The 18,788-nt window shown below is 43.6% G+C and overlaps 1 protein-coding gene across 12 annotated transcripts in view; it reads left to right on the top strand.

Moving 5' to 3' along the window:
- MACROD2 (mono-ADP ribosylhydrolase 2) overlaps positions 1-18,788 on the top strand; it is a 1,364,729-nt gene that overhangs the window by 957,353 nt on the left and 388,588 nt on the right. The gene's annotated exons all lie outside the window — the stretch shown is intronic.

Genomic DNA, 18,788 nt, shown 5'->3' with positions numbered 1-18,788 from the left:
AGAACATGGTGGGGCAGCAGGTCAGCCTTAATACCAATAGGCTGCTGGCCAAAGAGATGGAGTTAGCAGACCTGGACATCTGGCAACCCTGCTGGGAGCTGACATTTAGCTATACTGCACAACCCTTGCAGAGGACAATAAGAGCTTTGGGCTTTCTCAACAAAAGGGTAACAGTGTAGAAAATCTTTCATTGGTGACCAGGTTCTGTGTTTCACCATTTTGTGGTTGTTCTGTTCTTTTATGCATAGAAGTGCTGCCAATCAATCTGGATAGAATGTATAAACAAACAAAAAGGCCTCTTTTGAGTATGAACTGAGTGAGAGAGCTTACAAATAATTATTCATAAAACAAGAAACTCAATGAGCTGGTAGAAATTATTATTACATTGTAGGTATAACACTGAAATTCAGCACCTGCCAAGTCAAAATAACCTTCAGGAAAGATGTAAGGTAATTGCTGTGCTAAGGATGCAGTTATTGTGCAATTAAGCAAACATGGTAGTGTTACATAGCTGTGTCTTAGCTCTCTGCATTGCGTTCAGTAGACTAAAAGTCATGACTTGGATCCTAAGATAAAACAATTGCCCAGTTTGGGGCAATTATCCTCTCCCCAACAGCTCCCCATACCCCCATCCCACATTGTTCAGGAGGACCTCTGACCCTCCAGAGAGGCTTTGGGGGGTGGTGCAGGAGGCTGTAGTGGGGAAGAGAGAACAAGAAATATTCCTTGCATGCATTTCCTTAAGTCAACATATCTTAGGATCGAAGCCCATATTTCCCTGTTTATACAAACCTGAAGTTATGAAGTATCCCTTGCAAATAGCATTTTAATAGAACAGAACCAAGCTATGTAATTCATTATGGTTCCTTCTAGGACACTACTGCTTATTTTCTCTACAGAGAATAGCTAGTGTGGAATGCCCTGCCGATGAAATCCAGATCTGAACTGCGACTAATTATGAAAATGTGAAGTCAGCCTTTGAAATCAGCTCCTGTGACTTCTGTGAGAAATGGAAATTGAGTGACATCAAGGAGGAAAAATACTGCACTTAGTTAAAATTACTTTACAATACTTAGTGATCAAGGGGAAAAAAAGGATTTCCAAGTATTCACTTGAAAAAGATTTCCAAGTATTCACTTGCCTGTTTTACCACCACTGTGTGTTTTTGTGAACTATAAGAAATAATCCATCCAGAAATTTGTTTAGAAAAATGAATTACCTCTTTTTTGAGGTGGGCTTTTACAAGCTCCTGAAGTTTTCTGCTGTGTTCTGTTTGGGGGAACTTTGTCAGCATCTCTACATGGAGTGCAACTTAGAGGGACACAGCCAGTGGGAAGTCAGAGCGTTAAATCCAGTGTTGCATGAGTGAACTTCTGCTCATGGTACAGAGCTTCCCCTTGCTCTCCCTGCAGCCCTCTGCATACCTCATATCTGTTCCGGAGGATCCTTCAATCCCCTGGAGTGGATTTGGGTAATACAAGGTGGAGGGGAAATCCATTCTGTCAGTCATTTCTATTCTTCTAGCTAGGGGTGTACAGATTACTCACCCCATCCCAGTCTGGGGCTTTCGCAGTGCAGGGGAAGCGATCCCTCCCTCCCCCCGGAATCCTCCCTGGCCGGCTCCGCTCTGCGACAAGTCCTCGGAGCCGCTGGCTGGGGCCGCCCGTTGCTGGACCTTCGTCTGCTACCGGGCTGCAGCCGCAAATGGCGGCCACCATAGTGGCCACTATTTGCGTCCCTGCGTTAGATAGGCGTAGGCTACGTATATATTTACATAGCCCATCACGGCAAAGAGCAGGGACGCAAATGGTGGCCGCTATGCCATTTGCGTCCCTGCCTTTTGCCGTGATAGGCTATGTAAATATATATGTAGCCTATCATGGCTAATGCAGGGATGCAAATGGCGTAGCAGCCGCCATTTGCATCCCTGCTCTGTGCCGTGATAGGCTACATAAATACTTACGTAGCCTATCACAGCTAAAGTAGGGAGGGAAATTGTGGCCACAGACCGGAGCAGCCATTCGCAGCCGCAGACGAGGGCAGAGGACGGCCGACAAAAGGTGGGGTCCATCCTGAGGAAATTTTGTGGGGTGGCGGGGGGGATTGCTCTGTTCCGCCACAGACTCCGGGGGGGGGGGATTCACTGGAGTCCGTGGCGGAATTCTCTAACATCCCTACTCCTAGCAGATTGCCCAGAGGCTTCCCATGAGCACAAGTAGGGATGTAAGAGAAATTTATTTCAATTTGTTTTTGATCAGGATCTTACCCAGGTTGCACATTCCGGACCGAACACAGACTCAGATGCAATCTGCAGTTGAAGTCTGTACTTTTCTGAGCTTGCAGTGTGATTTCAAATGCACATGAAAAAATGTGTACTTTTCAAAAATGTGCACAAATCTGCTTTAATCAATGGGAGAAAAATGCATACATTTCAAAAATGTGCACTATTGATGCAAAATATGCATGAAAATACGCACAGATTTTCAAGCGGAAAGAGAAAAACAAAGTTTGCAATCTGATACAGACTCAAGTTGGAATGAGCTTCTGGATGGAATTCAGAGAACTTTGGCAAGCTCAAGTAAGCTTTGGGTGATTTACACGTTCCTAAGCACAAGGACTTGTGTACAGGACTTTTTGGATCCCAGCCATTATTTCCAGCTATTGTTATTCACAATCTGTTTAGGTTCATTTCAAACTCCTAAAAGGGAATAGCTGGCGGTGGGCCTAATTTGGCTGCTCTCTATCTAAGTCAGGAGTTGCTCTGGGCTGATTTTCTAATGTGTGAATGAACCCACACCGAAATGGATCCAGAAGAGTTATATGGTGGGCTGTGAACAAGCACTCCTGAAAAATCTGGTGAGATTATGGCAGTAAGTGGAGCAGCCCATGTCCTAGCAATCCCCCCGCTGTTTCAAGTGTTTGGAGAGCTAAGCATAAAGGACTGAAATATTCCTTTCCCCCTGTACTGTGGTATGTTTTATTAAGATCTTTTCATTTTCATCTTTGGGTGTGTGTTCATGCTTTTTGTCAGTGGAATCAAAATGATAGGCTTGCCCTTACATTTCAGATATGTGGGAGTCCCAAAACAGCTCCAGACCTGTTACGTGCATTGGTCACACCATTGGATCTCTGGTCTGTTTAACTGTTGGCAGTGGGTGACCTTTCTGTTTAAACTGGCTGCTGCTGTACAGTGGAGTGATTAAATTTGTAGGTCTCCTGAGGAGACTTATCCAGATGTCAGGCAGATTTGTGGGCTGTGCGTACCAGCTAAGCTCCCTTACAGACTGCTAAATTGTGCTAAACTCAATGAATATAACTGTTTGACAATGGCACTTAGGATTTCTTGCAACCGATTTGTTTTGGAATTACCTCTGTATAGATATTGCATCTATACCATGCTCTTTTTCTTACTATTTGAATATATTTTTATACAATAGCGTGACAATCTACTCTGTAAAACTGGAAGGAAAACCTCAGAGGAATTTTTGTTAGCACCCACTGCTGAAAGCCTTGTGACTCCACAAGTTAGTGGATTGAGCCTCTGCAATACAAAATTTAGGGTGCAGTCCTACTGGATCTATGCTGTGCTTCCTGCTCTGCATATTAGTGAGATGGGCATTTTCGCCTGTCTAGCTGAGGCGTTGGGAGCGGGGAGGAATGGAGGCTGGGGGAGGCTGGGGACAGCTTGTATCCCCGTTTCCTCCCTCCCCTCTCCCTGCCCACCAGCACGCCCCCTTTCTCTCCTCTCCAAGCTTGTGTTTGTGAGCTCATAGAGGCAGCCAGTGTGGTTCTCTCCATGCTGGCTGCAAGGGGGAGGGTGCGGGTAGCTCAGACTCCTGGGTCCGAGGTCAAAGCAGTGTCTCTGATCCAGGAATCTAAAAAATCCTATGGCCCTCCAGATGCTGTGTAGGGGTCATAGGATTGATACGGATTGATTCCTGTTTCCTGCCTCCCAGCTGAGCTGAGCAGAGCAGAGCAAGCTGCTCCAGCTGGTCCAGGGACTACAGAAGCAAGCAAGCTCCCAGAGAGTGAGCGACCAGAGCGAGTGACCAGGGGGAGCAAACAGGAGTTGGCCAGGGGAGTTTGGCAGGGGAGGTCAAGGGGGAGGCCCCTAACATTTTTTTCATTTTTTTTCATTTTTTTTCATTTTTTAACTAACTTTTTTCATTTATTTGTCTTGTAACACACACTTCCACACCAGTGGAACTCTGCTTTTAACCTCTACTGAGTAGAGGAGCAGGCACAGGCTAGTCTAGAACAATCACAAAGCTAGACACAAAAAGGGAAAAGAGGCAATGGAAGGACAGGACTCTCCAGTGGTGGTGAACTGCAAGGTGTGTGCAGTGTTTGTTTTCTTGCCTGAGAACAACATGGCCTACACCTGCAACAAGTGCAAGTTGATCACGCTGCTGGAAGAAAAAGTAAGTGGACTGGAGCGGCGACTGTCAACCCTCCAGGGAAAAAGAGAACACGAAGCGTTCTTGGACAGAATGGGGGAACTACTAGCAGCAAAGGGAAGACCAGAAGCTTGAAGAGCAACAGCAAGATGAGGCAGAAGTGGGAATGCTGAGGTGAAGAAAAATGGAGTAGAGGATACTCCGTGGAAAAGGGTGACAGTTAGGAGAAGAAGAACTAGACGCCACTCTGCACCAGTGGAAGCAGTGGAGCTGTGGAACCGATTCCAGGTACTTGCAGATGAGACTGGAGGACAGCCTGCAGAGGAAGAATCACAGGGGAATGTACATGAGAGTGAGCAAGAGGCTGAAGGTCAGTCAAACAGAGGCGATGAAACCCAGGCCTATAACAAGAAGAAGAGAAGAGTGGTAGTAGTGGGAGACTCCTTGCTGCGTGGGATCAAGACCCAAGTATGTCGCGAAGACCTGTAGACTCGCCAGGTATGTTGTCTCCCGGGAGGACGGATTAGAGATGTGACTGAAAGGTTGCCTGCACTCATAAAGCCCACTGACAGGTATCCCTTTCTTCTCATCCATGTGGGAACAAATGATACCGCCAAGCGGAGCTACAAAGAGATCACGTCAGACTTTGAAGCTTTGGGAAGGAAACTCAAGAACTTTGGGGCCAGATAGTTTTCTCATCCATCCTTCCAGTAGTTAGAAGAGGGATAGAAAGGGAACGAAAAATACTCCGGGTGAATGACTGGCTACGAAGTTGGTGCCGACGAGAGAGATTTGGATTCTGGGAGCAAGGCCTATACTTCCTGGAAAATGGGCTGTTGGCAAGGGACGGGTTGCACCTCACAAAGGATGGGAAGAATGTGTTTGGCCACAGCATCAGGAGGGCTTTAAACGGAATCCTATGGGGAAGGGAGATGTAATGTTGGGGGTAACAATGGACGTAGGCTCATGCACTGCAACGGAGAGAACAGCTCTGACAGAGCCCAAATAATAGTCTTCAGACACATATAGGAAGAAAGCCAGACTATGAAGCACATGGTCTTCGATGTCTATATACTAATGCCCAGAGTATGGGAAACAAACAGAACGAACTTCAACTCTTAATACAGGAGGGAAATTATGACTTGATAGCTATAACTGAGACTTGGTGGGATGACTCTCATGACTGGAATACAGCAATTGAAGGATGTAACTTGTTCAAAACGAACAGGAGGAACAGAAAGGGAGGTGGGGTTGCTCTGTATGTGAAAAATACATATCTGTGCACAGAAATACAGGAGGAGGAGCTTGGTAGCCCCATTGAGAGCATCTGGATGAAAATAAATGGAGCCAAGAATAAAAGGAACCTGGTGGTCAGAGTCTACTACCAGCCACCCAACCAAGGATAAGACGAGGATGAAACTTTTGAAAACCAAATAGCCAATGTTTTAAGGAAGCATGATGTAGTAGTAATGGGGGACTTCAATTTCCCCGATATTTGTTGGGAGACAAATTCTGCAAAACATGGCCCCTCCAGGAAATTCCTGACTTGTGTGGTGGATAACTTCCTCCTACAGAAAGTAGAGGAAGGAACTAGAGGATCGGCTGTCCTTGACTTGATCCTAACCAACAGAGATGACTTAGTGGATAAAGTAGCAGTTACAGGAACTCTGGGGGAAAGCGACCATGTTGTACTTGAGTTCTTGGTTCTAAGAGAGCAAAACCCGAGTATAATCAAACGCGTACCCTGGATTTTAGGAAAGCTGATTTTAATAAACTCAGAACAATGATCAGCAAGGTCCCATGGCAAGCGACGCTAACGAGAAAAGGAGTCCAAGATGGGTGGGAGCTTTTAAAAAAGGAAATTCTCAAGGCACACTTACAAACAATTCCAACAAGAAGAAAAGGCGGAAGACAACAGAAGAAGCCAATGTGGCTTCACAAAAAGCTTAGGGATGACCTGAAAACAAAAAAGGACACATATAGGAAGTGGAAAGAAGGCCAAGTAACAAAGGAAGAGTACAGGCAGGTAGCACAGAATTGCAGGGATGGTGTCAGGAAGGCTAAAGCTGAGAATGAGCTGAGGTTAGCGAGGGATGCTAAAAACAACAAAAAGGCTTTCTTCAGATATGTGCATAGTAAAAGGCAGAGGAAAGAAATGGTGGTTCAGCTATTAAATAAGGATGGCAAAACAATAACAGATGACAAAGAAAAGGCAGAGGTGCTCAATTCCTACTTTGGTTCAGTCTTCTCCCAAAAGAGGGTCTATGACCCCCCTGGCAAAGGCGAAGTACAGGCTGAAGGTGCAGGATTGCAGCTTGAGATCGATAGGCATATGGTCAAGGAACACCTCATTACTTTGAATGAGTTCAGATCTCCAGGGCGAGATGAACTGCATCCTAGAGTAATAAAGGAACTGGCAGAAGAACTCTCAGAACCGCTGTCTTTTCTCTTTGAGAAATCATGGAGGACGGGGGAAGTGCCAGATGACTGGAAGAGGGCTAATGTTGTCCCTATCTTCAAAAAGGGTAAAAAGGAGGAACCTGGGAACTCCAGACCAGGCAGTCTGACATCAATCCCAGGGAAAATTCTGGAGCAGATGATAAAGCAATCCATCTGGAAGCACCTTGAAAACAATGCCGTGATTACTCGAAGCCAACATGGATTTGTCAAAAACAAGTCCTGCCAGACAAATCTGATCTCATTTTTGGATCAAGTAACCTCCCTTGTGGACCATGGGAATGCTGTAGACATCATATACCTCGACTTCAGCACAGCTTTCGACAAAGTGCCCCATGATATCCTGATGAGCAAACTAGCTCAAAGTGGGCTAGATGAAACAACAATCTGGTGGATCCACAGTTGGCTACAGAATCGGACTCAAAGAGTGCTTATCAATGGGACCTTCTCAAACTGGGGAGAGGTAACGAGTGGGGTACTGCAGGGCTCAGTCCTGGGCCCAGTGCTCTTCAACATTTTGATTAATGACTTGGAGGAGGAGGTGCAGGGAATGCTGATCAAATTTGCAGATAACACAAAATTGGGCGGGATAGCTAATACTTTGGAAGACAGAAACAAAATTCAAAGTGATCTGGATAGACTGGAGCGCTGGGCAGAAAACAACAGAATGACATTTAATAGGGATAAATGCCAAGTTCTGCACCTAGGAAAAAGAAACCAAATGCAGAGTTACAAGCTGGGGGATATGTGGCTCAACAACACTACAAGCGAGAACGATCTTGGAACTGTTGTCGATCACAAGCTGAATGTGAGCCAACAGTGTGATGTGGCTGCAAAAAATGCCAATGCTCTTTTGGGCTGCATTAATAGAAGCATAGCTTCCAAATCCCGGGAAGAACTAGTTCCCCTCTACTCAGCACTGGTTAGGCGTTATCTGGAGTACTGTGTCCAGTTCTGGGCACCGCACTTTAAGAAGGATGCAGACAAACTGGAGAGGGTTCAGAGGAGGGCAACAAAGATGATCAGGGGACTGGAACCAAAGCCCTATGAAGAGAGACTGAAAGAACTGGGCATGTTTAGCCTTGAGAAGAGAAGACTGAGGGGAGATATGATAGCGCTCTTCAAGTACTTGAAAGGTTGTCACAGAGAGGAAGGCCAGGATCTCTTCTTGATCATCCCAGAGTGCAGGACACGGAATAATGGGCTCAAGTTACAGGAAGCCAGATTCTGGCTGAACATCAGGAAAAACTTCCTGACTGTTAGAGCAATACAACAATGGAACCAATTCCCTAGGGAGGTGGTGGGCTCTCCCACACTGGAGGCGTTCAAGACGAGGCTGGACAGCCCTCTGTCAGGGATGCTCTGACTTGGATTCCTGCATTGAGCAGGGGGTTGGACTCGATGGCCTTGTAGGCCCCTTCCAACCCTACTATTCTATGATTCTATGATGCTGTGATTGCTGTCCCCACCTTAAAGCAGCTTTAGCCTGTTTCAGAATTTGAACAAGGCCCAGGGGATTGGAACATTGCCTGAAAAGCCCCTTAATGGTCACCTTTTTCAAGCTTTTGGTGTTTAGTGAAATTTTGATTTGTTTGGGTTTCCCCCCCATTTCGTGCTTGTTTTGATTTGACTAGTGAACAGCCGGTATTGTTTTAATCTGTTGATTACTTGTCTTAGCTGTTGATTTTTGATGCTGTATGATCAAAATTTTTGATGCTATATGATTACTTTTGCTAGCCTTGAATGCCTTATGTGAGGGAAAGGTGCCATGCAAATTAAGTAATAAATAAACAAATAACCAGAAAAGTAGCTTAGCTCTCCCCACCTCCCTTGGACCAGATGCTAGCAAAGTAACAAACATGGGGTTCTTCTTTTTCTTTACACTGGCTTCCTGTGTGTTTCTGGACACCATTCAAAGTGCTAATTTTGACCTATAAAACCATAAGTGGCTTGGGACCAGGTTACCTGAAACCTCATAGGGTGGCCATATGCCCTACTTTAGAGAGGACTGAAGAGGTGTTCAGTCCAAGTCTGGTTTAAAGATAAAGGAGCATAAGAACGGGGAGCAGAGGCCTTGAAGTTGACCATCAACAGTTAACACCTGGATAGCAGACTGAGCAGGAACACAGATCGCTTGGTCACAGTCTTCCCCAGTATGGTGAGATGTATTGTATTTCTATTTAATTACACTATATTTTCCAAATTTGCACCTATACATATAAATTAGCATATGCACATTTTGTGCAAATCCATGTCTTCCTTTACCCTCTTCTTTGATGATGTGAAAATGGCCACTCTAACCACCTGTTCATGCATGAACCTGCTTAGATCAGGCTCAGGGGTCTTTTTGGCTCCAGGTCCTGCTACCAGAGGTGGTCTGTATACTATATGTGGGTGGTGGTGGGAGAGTTCTCCACCCCTTCCAGTCCTCAAAACAACAACAACCACCCAGCCCACACTCCATACAGTTACTTTAACACAATGCAGCACACACAATACCCACTGTTGCACTTCCTTTCTGTTTGAGAGACTGCCTTGTCCCTTACACATCTGCCTGTACAGTTTGTAAGGAAGGCCCTTCTGGTGGTTCTGAATGCTCCCTGGCTTCAGTTGGAGCCCACTAAAAAAAGTATTTAGAGAGCAGTCCTATGGGCACTGGCCATAGGATTTTTCAGTTTCTGGAAACCAAGGTGGGAGCTCTGGCTCTGAGCTTGGTTCCCAGAAGCCACACTCCCCACCCCCTCATCACTGGTGCAGTTCTCTCCATACCGGCTACTTCTCCTCGCTGAGAAATAGAGCACAGGGAGGGCGAAAAAGGGGTGATCCCAGGGGTGGGGAGGAGACCGTGGAAATTGCTTTACGAGGCTTCCTATGCACCATGTGGCCACCCCCTTCTCTTTCCAAAGTCCCCAGCTAGACGTGTGAAATTCTAGTCGAAAATGTAGGGCAGCCAGAGCACAGAGGCACTGGATAGGCATCAGCCTCCGAGTTTGGAGGCAGATGTCTGTCTCCATAGGATTGTGTCCTTAGTGTGTTTTTGTCACTGCTCTTTGGAATACTCTGCCCCTGGAATTAAGTCATGCACCAACAATTGTGAGCCTTAGATACATGCCAAAAACATTTCTTTTCACCCCCGTTTTTCCACATAATTTTTTGTTGATCAAGTACACTGCTGGTTACTCTTTTAGATATGTATATGTTGAAATGGATATTTTACTGTTTTTATATTGTATCTGTGTTTTTGACTGTGTTTTTGTATTATACACTGCTTTGGTAAATTCCTTTGTTAAGCAATATATAGATTTCTTAAATTATTAAATGAATTGCTGGATCAGATTCTCTTCTTCCATCCTCCACTGTTGTCTGAGGTACTGACTGAGCATGCGTGGTGGCTGTGCATGTTAAGAACAGTCCAAAACAGTCAGCATGGAAGACAGAACATTTGTGAGAATCCATCTCCCTGTGCAGGACCCAACATTTACTTTGGTGAATTGAGTGTCTATTAGGATGCCTACAGCAATACAGTGACTCTTTGTTGTTTTGTAAGAAAAAAATCCTCTGCCTGCACAGACTAGCAGTGGTTGGTTCCTCTTGCTCTGTCCTTGCTAGGCAGCCTCATTCTTGAAGTGAGGGCAGTGAGAGAGTATTTCTTGCCAAGCAGATTGAGAGCGCTCAACCTCCTTCTTTTACTTGTGTGAGCACCATGTCCAGCAGAAAGAGAAAGAAAGTTAAACAAAAAAAGTGTTTTTGTGGGTGTGTATCACTTTTTCCCTTCTTTTTCCAATTTTATTTTCCAGTGTTTTCTTTTTCTATGCAGTGGATTTGTTGCTGGCACCTAGAACAAAAAATTGTGAGTCCAAAGGAGTGCTTTTGGATTGTTCTGTGGATTCCTTCATCCCTGCTTTATACTTATGATCTTAAAGTCACTTACCACAGTATCCCCTTAGTGTGCAATGGTGATTGTTGCTGGAACAGAAAAAAAAAAATGTGTGTGCAAAGGAGGTTTTTTTGGATTGCTGTGTGGATTCCCCTACCTACTGCTTTGCACCCATGATCTGAATATCAATTGCCATAGTTTCCCCTTTTGTGCCATGGGATGCTGGCTGCTGTGGATTCAAAAGACTGCTTTTCTGTGATGCTGTGTTGATTTAATCCCTGCCAGCATAGTGGATTAATGCTTTGCAAGGATGATTTTAAAGGATCATTTTAAAGGATGATTAGCCTCCATTTCCTCTATTTTGATGAGTTGCTGCTGGGTTCAAAAGACTGCTTTTCTGTGTTACTGTCTGCCTGTAGACCTGACGTCCACCCAACCAATCTCAGTGGGTACCAGCTACCACTACCTACCACTCTCTGAAGTGTGGTGAGTGATGACAGGAGATAGGGCCTTTTCTGTTGCAGCATAGCATCTTTGGAATTCCCTCCCCAGAGAGGCTCGCCTGGTGCTACCTTTGTTCTCTCTTCGGTGCCCAGCTCTTTTTATTTGCCCAGGCCTTTTCATGTGTTTCATGTGTTTGTGATTTCATGCTGGCATTTCATTTTCTGCTTTGCTGAGTCTTGCTTTGAGATTTCTATGATTAGTGTTTTAATTGTCATTTTACTATTTTATCATAAGCTCCTCTGAAACTATTGGCTGAAGGGCAGCTCATAAGTTTTTCAAACAAACAAACTTGTGCCAGTTAGAATGCAGTAATTCTGAGTTTGTCTGCTGGTCGTTTCACTTTGCTGCAGACTTTTGCTTGAGGTGGATTCACAAACCCTTTTTTATTCCCTCAGGGTGCTGCAAGAAGTCACCTTGTGGCAGAAAGTGAGGTTGTTTGAATGGAACATTAGATTGACAAAAAGTAACGTAGCCACTTCTTGCATACTTAGTATCAGTTGATGGAAAATCCATATGACTGTATTCATAATGGTGTGTTGCAAAAACATGGTTGTATTCCTTCACTACAGTTCACATTGAGAGTAATAGAATTTCTGACGAGTAATCAGATATATTTAGACAGATTTTGCTCTTCCAAAGAAATATGCACCTTATCAGAATATATTTTAGATTTCGTGGTGCATTCTAGATATGCATGTTGCTCACTGACAAGTGAATAGCATGTCATTGAATTCCCCCCTGAAATATGCCTCACTGTAAGGACAGATTGCTCAGAGTTCCCTAAACTCCATGACTTTGGATGTGACTAATGATGTAGGACGTAATGTTGAAAGACAACCACACGACTTCATATTTAAACAACATTTTCACAAATTGATATCAAGATATCTCTTTCCATATGGGCATAGGGTTATTATTCATAAGCTTGGGTAGGTCAGCCATGGTGACTAGGGAATATCAGGGCACTGTCATCCTTTTTGTTAAGTGAACAAATATCTCCTGAAGATAATTGAGAGCCACTCTATTAGAACATAGTGGATTTCATCCACATATCCAGGTTTTCCCCCAGAGCTGAAGTTTTGCATGGTTCTTCATGAAAACTGATGGCAGTGTGTATAGTGCCTCACCACCCTGCCACATTTTAAGCACTCCTTGCAAATGTTCACTTTCTTTATTTGAATTGCCCTCAATGACATTATCACAACACCCAATTTGATTATCTCATAGCACTGTGACATTACTTTCACTGCATGATCCCCTACTGGGTGGGATTAGCGATGTGACCAACTGGGAAAAGAGGAAGAAGCAGTAGCTAGAGGGAAACTGGTGAAGCAGCCACCTCAGCCAAGGGAATCATTGGTGCTGAATAGGATTTCTTTTAAAAATAGGTAGTTGTACAGCCACTGTATTTTCCAGGGAAAAAGTCTACCTGTCAGGGTAGACACTGAGCCCATAGAATCCCCGAGTAGTTCTATTCTGAGGAAGAGCAGTCGCTCCTGGGAGAGGAGAGTGCTCCTCTTTCCCAGGGCCCACAGCTGACGGAGATTCCTCCCACCAGCATTCCTAGATTAGAAAGCAGTCCAGGGAGTGACCGAGCAGAGATAGCAAACTTGGTGGATGCGCGACGCAGACGCAGAGAGCGGTGCCAGATGGAGGGCGCGGAAAGGAGGTGCAGTGCCTGGTTGGCGCGCAAACAACAGCTGCGCCCTGAGGATCCAAGGGAAAAGGGGAGGGACTCTCCCTAGTCCTTAAGTTCAGGGGTCTGCCAGTAATTCCCTTTCAAACGGGGACCAACTGTTCCAACTTAGGGCATAGGTACTCTGCTGCTCAGATCTAGTTGCTACCTGTAGAGTTGTTAAGTTGTAAAAGAAGAATAAAGCTTGGAAAGGAATTCCTTTGTCTGTGTCTGGACTTGGCTACTGGGTTAGACTGAGAGAGGCCTCCAAGGAGCCCCTGACACTACCCTACTGAAATTGTTAGTTGCTATCTAAAAATCAACATGGGAGAATATTTGGCATAGCTCCAGTTTCCCATCCCAACACAGTATGCGGATGTGTAAGGGGATGCACATTAGGGCAAAAGATCCTAACTTCATCTATATGCTAATAGAGTCTGAGCTGGTATTGACTGACCAAGTAATTGATCTTGGGGATGTGGTGGAATGACCTCCCTAGACAGGCTCGCCTGGCACCTACATTGTGGTCTGTTGGCACCAAGTTAAGATATTTTAATTTCCCCAGTCTTTTTAGCCCTTCTATTTGCATTAGTGCATTTTTAGATCTTTGCACTGCTGCTGGCTTTTATCCTGATCTCTACTTTAGCTTTATTCTGTTTTAAACATAATGGTGTTAATATTACGTTTGACTATGTTATTGTATTTTATGATTTTAACTTTTGTTTTATGAACTGCCCAGAGAGCTTTGGCTGATGGGCAGTATAGAAATGTAATAAATAAATAAATAAGCAAGCAAGCAAGCAAGCAAGCTTGATGGAAATGTCGAACCACTGTGTGGCTGCTGTGAAAAAAAGCAAATTCCACATTGGGCATAATTAGAAAAGGAATCAACAATAAACTGCCAATACTGTACTGCCATTATACAAGCCTGTGATACGACCAGAATTGGAATACTGCGAACAGTTCTGGACACTGCTTCTAAAAAAGAATATTGTAAAACTGGAAAAGGTGCAGAAAAGGGCATCTAAAATGATCCAGAGGTTGGAGCAGCTCCCCTATGAGGAAAACTTACATTGTTTGGGGATTTTTAACTTAGAAAAGGTAAAAGGAGACATGGTAGAGAAGTATACAAGTATGTGTAGTGTAGAGCAAGAGTGGACAGAAGGCAGATCTCCAGATGGTCTGGACTTCAGCTCCCAGCATTCTTGCCCATTGACCATGCTGGCAGGGGCTTCTGGGAGTTGAAGTCCAAAACATCTGGAGATCTTCTGCCCATCCCTAGTGTAAAGAAAATGGACAGGGAGAAGTTTTTCCTCCCTCTCTCATCATACTAGAACCCACGATCATCCAATGAAGCTGAATGGTGGGAGATTCAGGACAAATGAAATGAAATACTTCTTCACATAGCGCATAGTTAAACTGTGTATGGAATTCACTGTCACAAGATGTAGCGATGGCCATGACTTGGACAGCTTTAAACAGGGATTAGAAGAAGTCAAGGAAGATAAGGGTATCAGTGGCTGCTAATCATGATGCCATATGTTACCTCAAGTATCAAAGGCAGTATGTCTCTGTATAACACTGCTGGGGAAGATGAGCAGGAAGGTGCTGTTGTACTCATGTCCTGCTTTTGGAGTTCCCACAAGCAAGACATCTGGTTAGCCACCGTGTGAACCCAGTGCTGGACTAAATAGGCTTAGGGCTGGACCAGCACAGCCCTTCTTAAGTTCTTGTGTTCATAAACTCTGAGCATTGTAGCAGGGCCTGCATTATTCTTAATGATACCAAGTACATTCAGATACTTATTCTTTAACAGAAAGGAGTTGCTGGAGGAGACTGCAGCCGAGGATGAAGGAAGGGGGAGGGGGAGAGATGTATAACCTTTTCTTTGCTGGCTGTTTTGGGGTCAAAATCACAACCTCCAAGCTGCTCCCTAAATCTTTTCCCCCGTGGGGAGAAAAACAGCATAAGGGGTTGATGTTGAGAGGAAAAACACCGGGCAGGGAAGGGGTTAAGCTCCCTGCCTGCCCTTCCTCTGCTCTCAAATCCAGCTCCCAGTGGCTGCATTTCATTTGTAAATTAAAAAAAATTAACATTTTTTTAAAAAGTCATTGAAACATTACATGGGACTCTGTAGTACACCCTTTGACCCTGAACTCAAGCCGTTCTGCTGCTCCAAAACTATTAATTTTAGCATAAGGCTAGGTAATATTTCTTGATGGGATCTTGCCTTGGGCAAATTTACCACTTTATCCCATCAAGCAAGATTGTGAAAACCATGTAAACCAGAGTAGCTTTTTAGCGAGCATTTGAAATGATTATGCCACTAACAGGGCAGCATTTCAAAAAGAGATGTCTTCATGAAAAGAAGGAAACATTATGTTAACGTTTATTATTTTAAAGATCTTTGAACAGCTTTAATAATTGTCTGGTAGTACTATTTACTTGTGTTGTCTAATGCAGGTGATTTAAAAAATGGCTCTGAGATGCTGCCCAAAGTTTTAAACTTTGTAAATATTTATTCATAATTACAAAAACCCTACACAGTTAAGTCTCTGTACTTCCTCTAGAGCAAAAGTGTTGGGATTAAATTAATGGAATGGCACACAAAAGGGTATTAAATGTGATGGCACTCATTATAAATGTTAAGCAGAATAACTAGAATAGCGACTGTCAATCTTTATTCAGAATTACAGGACCATTTAAAAAGGCTTTTAGCAGAGAAAGGAGGGGATAAAGATGTAATTTCTGATTAGATAGATATTTATAGGTAGTAGCTATGACTCACGACAGTATACGTGCACACAGCCCAAGAAGAAAATTTCTCCCTTTGATGGATTGTTACATATAAAATCAGTTCATGCAGACTAGAAGCAAGAGGTCAGTTGTCTTTCCTAGAAGATAAATCATGGCCTGCTATATAAAGTTGCTTTACATTGTCACTTTTTAAAAAAAATCTAGAACTTAGGTTCCCAAATTACATTATAACAAGCTTTTCTGAGGTTCAACCCTGCTAAATATTAAATCAGTTATTCACGTTCTATTTTACATTCAAAGTCATCCCAATAGTATGAAGTAAATAATTAGTCAAAATCATACATCAGCAGAACAGGAATGCAAGTAGTCTGGCCCAAACCCAGTTCATCACTCTTGTGGTTTAACAGGTTGTGGTTTAACAGCTGCTCTTAAGAGTAGCATGTCTGTCATTTGTTATTCCATTTATAAAAATCAACATTTGCTGAGATGGTCAGCTATTGAATCCCACATCCATGTCAAAGAAATGGCTTCACAGGTCTCTTCTATAGATTTTATACAGGCAACAATTCAGAATGCAATGCAGGAGATCTTCAGCCACCGCTGCACCACATGGGCAAGTCCTTTCGGAATATGGGACATAGTTAAATATCCCCAGCTTCCCAATTTATTCCAGTGACTGAAACTGGAATGAAATAAAGATTTGCTTTAAAGCTAAGGGAGTTCCATTCCAACAGGTAATTTGCTCACTTTGGGGAGTGCTTCAAAGAGAACAAACATGGGGAAGTCTGGAAACTTTGATGTACTGCAGTGCTGTTGCATGATGTAAATGGCCTTGCTTTAAAAGAAACCCCTCTGAGAATTAATCCACAACTCCTTAATAGTTTGTGACGCTAAGCTAACCAAGAATTATTATACAAAGAATCATGGGAGGCCGGCTATAATTTGGGCAGTCTTGAATTGTCCATGAACTGCAATTTCAACCTATAATTTGACATAATAAACTCTATTTTAGTTGACATAAAACATGTATTAGTTTCCGATTGAAGTAGAGCAGCGGCTGGCACAAAAAGGAGTGATCTAAGGGATTTATTTTAAACAGTTTGGATTCCTGACAAAGAGAAACTGCCCACCCTATGACACTCGGATGAGACAGATGTGCTTCAAAGACTCTTTGAGCTGCATATGTCAAATTTCGCCCCTTACTTTTGCATGGGAAATGGACAATTCCCTTAAAGTTGCTGCGAGACTTGAACTTAATATAATTTTCCTGTGCCTTCTGATTTCTATTGGCAGAGAAAAAGGTAATAATTAAGTAAGTCTACTTGATAAATTGAGTGGCCATTCAGCATCTAGTTATAACATGGGAGTTTATGTCTGAAGACCATAATCTTCATTTTGGTTTAACTAATGGCAAGATGTTTTGCCAAACAGTAATCACCACTTTCCTTTAAGCAACTGTCTTGACCCTAGTTAATTTCATGCCAAAAGGATCATGTTGCTTCTTTAAAGCAGAACAAGATAATTTATTGTCCTCGATTTTAAATGGAAAGAAACACATTCCCCTACAGTGTAGGAAGATGTAATTGATGTAAAACCTGTCCTTTTTCGCTGCCAGTTAAGATTTTAAAATAATTTCAGATTTATAGTCTAGAGCAGTCTGTCCTCTATTTCTTAATTCCAGGATACAATCTTTGTCATGGCATCACAAATCAGCTGTTATGAAAATAGCAATTATAGTTAGGGTGGCTATGCGTCCTACTTTATGGAGGACATTCTTTTGTTGGAAGGGCTGTCAGTCCTCTGTTTGAAGGTGTCCTTTATTCGAAGGGCTGTCCAGACCAACTCCAGTTTAAAAATACGTAAGAGGGAGAGGCCCCTTCATGGATCACTGCCTTGTTGTGGCGAAGGGGCTTGCGTAACTCAGTGAAGCCATAAGCTATGCCGTGCAGGGCCACCCAAGACGGACAGGTCATGGCAGAGAGTTCTGACAAAATGTGGTCCACTGGAGAAGGAAATGGCAACCCACTCCAGTATTCTTGCCAAGAAAACCCCATGGACGAATCCAAGGCAAACCATTCAACATCACAGTAATTCAAGTCTATGCCCCAACCACTGAGGCCGAAGAAGCTGAGGTTGATCGGTTCTATGAAGACCTACAACACCTTCTAGAACTAACACCAAAAAAAGATGTCCTCTTCATCATAGGGGATTGGAATGCTAAAGTAGGAAGTCAAGAAATCACCGGGATAACAGGCAGGCATGGCCTTGGTGTACAAAATGAAGCAGGACAAAAGCTAATAGAGTTTTGCCAAGAGAACATGCTGATCATAGCAAACACTCTTTTCCAACAGCACAAGAGGCGACTCTACACATGGACGTCACCAGATGGTCAATATCGAAATCAGATTGATTATGTCCTTTGCAGCCAAAGATGGAGAAGCTCCATACAGTCAGTAAAAACAAGACCTGGAGCTGACTGTGGCTCAGATCATGAGCTGCTTCTTGCAAAATTTCGGCTTAAATTGAAGAACGTAGGGAAAACCACTAAACCGTTCAGGTATGACCTCAATCATATCCCTGATGAATATACAGTGGAGGTGAGGAATAGATTTCAGGGATTAGACCTGATAGACAGAGTGCCTGAGGAACTATGGACGGAGGTCCGTAACATTGTTCAGGAGGCAGCAACGAAATCCGTCCCAAAGAAAAAGAAATGCAAGAAAGCCAAGTGGCTGTCTGATGAGGCTTTACAAGTAGCTCACGAAAGAAGGGAAGCGAAAAGCAAGGGAGAAAGGGGAAGATATACCCAACTGAATGCAGAGTTCCAGAGAATAGCAAGGAGAGACAAGAAGGCCTTCTTAAATGAACAATGCAAAGAAATTGAGGAAAACAACAGAATGGGAAAGACTAGAGATCTCTTCAAGAAAATTGGAGATCTCAAGGGAACGTTTTGTGCAAAGACGGGCATGATAAAGGACAAAGAAGGCAGGGACCTAACAGAAGCAGATGAGATTAAGAAGAGGTGGCAAGAATACACAGAAGAACTATACAGGAAAGATCTGAATGTCCCTGATAGCCATGATAGTGCGGTCACTGAACTTGAGCCGGACATCCTCGAGAG

The sequence above is a fragment of the Heloderma suspectum genome, chromosome 1, assembly GCF_057233095.1.
Source record: "Heloderma suspectum isolate Gila_16-S chromosome 1, 16-S_ref, whole genome shotgun sequence".
Classification (NCBI taxonomy): Eukaryota; Metazoa; Chordata; class Lepidosauria; order Squamata; family Helodermatidae; genus Heloderma; species Heloderma suspectum.
Note: the sequence above shows the minus strand (reverse complement) of the source record. Positions and strands in the feature narration are given on the sequence as shown.